The sequence below is a fragment of the Psammomys obesus genome, unplaced genomic scaffold (assembly GCF_907164565.1).
Source record: "Psammomys obesus unplaced genomic scaffold, mPsaObe1.curated_primary_1811, whole genome shotgun sequence".
NCBI classification, from domain to species: Eukaryota; Metazoa; Chordata; class Mammalia; order Rodentia; family Muridae; genus Psammomys; species Psammomys obesus.
In genome coordinates this window covers 2390021-2392493 of record NW_026585644.1, presented here as the reverse complement: position 1 = coordinate 2392493, position 2473 = coordinate 2390021, and the positions used below count along the sequence as shown (strand labels likewise).

The following is a 2473-nucleotide window of genomic DNA, read 5'->3' as shown; positions in this document are numbered from 1 at the left end:
CAGAGGCAGTCCCTCTTCAATCACTATGTAAGCCACTTGGACACTAAGCTGCCATGGGCTACATCTGTGCAGGGTTTCTAGGTTATCTCCATGAATAGTCATTGGTTGGAGTATGAGTCTTTGGGAACTTCCCTGTGTTCAAATTTTCAGGTTCTGTTGCTCTCCTTGTGGAGTTCCTGTCTTGTTTTTATTTTCAGAATTACAACGCTTTTTTTAATAAATCTTTTTTTTACAAGAAGCAAGTTTCTTTTTTTAATTTATTTTTTAAATTTATTATATTTATATTTATTATAAGTTATATTTATTATATATATTATTATATTTATTATTATATATAATATATATATTTATATATATAATATATATATTTATATATATAAATTTATTATATTTATATTTATTATAAGTTATATTTATTATATATTATTATATTTATTATTATATATAATATATATATTTATTAATATATATAATATATATTATATAAATATATATTATAATATATTTATTATATATATTATATATATTATATATATATAATATATATATTATTATATATATATTATAAGTTATATAATATAACTTATATTTATTATAAGTTATTTTTTATATTAATCACAGGTTATTTACTTTGTATCCCAGCCATAGCCCCCTCCCTCATTCCTTCCCAGTCCCACCCTCTCCCCCTCATCTTCTTCCTGCTTCTTTCCAGGTCCACTAATAGGGGCCTTCCATCTGACCCTACCTTATCAATTCTCTTCAGGACTGGCTGCAATGTCCTCTTCTGTGGCCTAGCAAGGCAGCTCCTCCCTTAGGGATGGGGGAGGCAAAGATGTCACACAATATTTTATTATTATGGAAATGGATGTTGTGCTTTCAATTTTCATTGAATTCTAGGAAGTCTTTAATTCTTTCTTTATTTCTTCCCTAACCAAGCTGTCATTGAGTAGCAAGTTGTTCAATTTCCATGTTTGTGCAGGTTTTTTGCTGTTTCTATTGTGGTTGAGGTACAGATCTTCTTGTATCTGCTTAGGTTTGCTTTGTAAACAACTGTATGGTCTATTTTGGAGAAGGTTCTATGAGGTGCTGAAAAGAAGGTATACTCTTTTGATTTTGGGTGGAAAGTTCTGTAGACATCTATTAGGTCCATTTGATTTAGGGCCTCTCTAAGTGCCCTTGTTTCCCTGTTTTGCTTCTGACTGGATGATCTGTCCCTTGGTGAGAGTGGAGTGTTGAAGTCTCCCACTATTAAGGTGTTGGGATCAATGTGTGATTTCAGCTTTAATAGTGTTTCATTTACAAATGTAGGTGGTCTTGTATTTGGGGCATAGATGTTCAAAATTGTGATATCCTCCTGTTGGAATTTTCCTTTGATGAGAAGGAAGTGCCCTTTCTCTTCTTTTTTGATTAATTTTGGTTGAAAATCTATTTTATTAGATATTAGGATCCCTACCCCCACTTATTTTCTGAGTCCATTTGCCTGAAAAACATTTTTCCAGCCCTTTACTCTGAGGTAGTGTTTATCTTTTTTGCATAGGTGTGTTTCTTGGATGCAGCAGAATGTTAGATCCTGTTTCCTCAACCATTCTGTTAGTCTGTGTCTTTTTATTGGAGAGTTGAGACCTTTTATGTTGATAGATAATAGTGACCAATGACTGTTAGTTCCTTTTATTGTAGAGTTGGTAGTCTTACTATGATTCAGTGCTTTTTTTTTTTCTTTTATTTTTTTGGGAAATTATCTGTATCCTATATTTTCTTTGGTGTAGTTGCTTTCATTGGATTGGAGTTTTCCTTCTAGTATTTTCTGTAGGGCTGGGTTGCTGTGTAGATATTGCTTAAATTTAGTTTTATCATGGAATATTTTATTTTCTCCATCTATGTTGATTGTAAGCTTTGCTGGGTATAGTAGTCTGAGTTGGCATCTGTGTTCCCTTAAAGACTGCATGACCTCTGCCCAGACACTTCTGGCTTTCATAGTTTCTGATGTGAAGTCTGGTGTGATTCTGATAGGTCTACCTTCATATGTGACCTTTAAAAATATAAAATGCTTCACAAATTTGCGTGTCATTCTTGCACAGGGGCCATCCAAATTTTCTCTGTATTGTTCCAATACTGCCAATGTGAGCACAGAATTACAACTCTTTGTTTCCTTGATTCATTGTATTTTTATCCATTTCCATTTTATTAATTCTACTTTTATCTTAATTATTTTTTTCCATTCACTTATTGGCACATGGCTTCCTCTTATTTATCCAAGACTATAATGTGTTTTATTTATTGATTGGTTTACTTATTTATCTAGCTACTTATTTTTTGAAATAAGTGGGTTTTTATGGCTATAAACTTACCTATTAGACTGTTTTTATTTATTGCATACATTTCAGTTCAACATATATTCCTATTTATTTGATTCCAGGAATTTAAAAACTTTTTGTTTTATTTCTGTTGTGAGTGAACTCACCATTTAATAGTG

The 2473-nt window shown here is 31.4% G+C and overlaps 1 non-coding gene across 1 annotated transcript; it reads right to left on the bottom strand.

Moving 5' to 3' along the window:
- Positions 1-2033: 2033 nt before the first annotated feature.
- On the bottom strand, positions 2034-2137 carry LOC129691595 (U6 spliceosomal RNA). The gene has a single exon (XR_008722507.1). It is a non-coding gene; the product is annotated as a U6 spliceosomal RNA (small nuclear RNA).
- Between the last annotated feature and the right edge of the window lie 336 nt (positions 2138-2473).